Below are 630 nucleotides of genomic sequence, written 5' to 3'. Positions count from 1 at the left end.
CTGATTACACTATGAACATATTTAAAATCCCATTTTATTTAAATCACTCCAGTAGAATTACATTAATTTCTAACTTCTATAGAGACTTAGCCTTTGTGCTCTGGTTACACAGGGCCCAGTTCACTGTGCTATTTACTCTTATAAACAGCCCCAGGCCCCCAATTTCTCTGACCTTCTGCCTGCACATGGGGCATTTATATACTATGAATTTGTGACTGAGCCAATTTTAATCACATCTGGAAACCCAGGTGAGCACAGGGCCAGAGGTCTTGGGGGACACTACCACCTATTCTAGGCCTATGCTGAGGCACCAGGAACTGTGTCTAGAGGGTCGGGGGAGGTGGAGCAGGGCTCCTGCAGGCTGTCTGGAGAACGTGTCTGGAGAGGGTGAAGTGAGCTGTGCTTCTGAGGAAGGGCAATGTGACAAGGAGAAGGAAAGCCACCAGACAAGTCTGACTGATGAGTCGCTACGTACCAGAAACAGGGAGGCTGTGAACCTGAACACCCAGGACCTCACCAAGTGAGGAAATAGTGGGGTCCCAGACAAAGGGGCCAATGTTTACATGCTAGCCAACCTGGGACAACAGCATTTTTTTTTTTAAACCCCAACCCTGAGCACAAATGGCCCTG

Source organism: Echinops telfairi, unplaced genomic scaffold (genome assembly GCF_000313985.2).
Source record: "Echinops telfairi isolate 266 unplaced genomic scaffold, ASM31398v2 ScPeMD7_2565;HRSCAF=3150, whole genome shotgun sequence".
Classification (NCBI taxonomy): domain Eukaryota; kingdom Metazoa; phylum Chordata; class Mammalia; order Afrosoricida; family Tenrecidae; genus Echinops; species Echinops telfairi.
Note: the sequence above shows the minus strand (reverse complement) of the source record.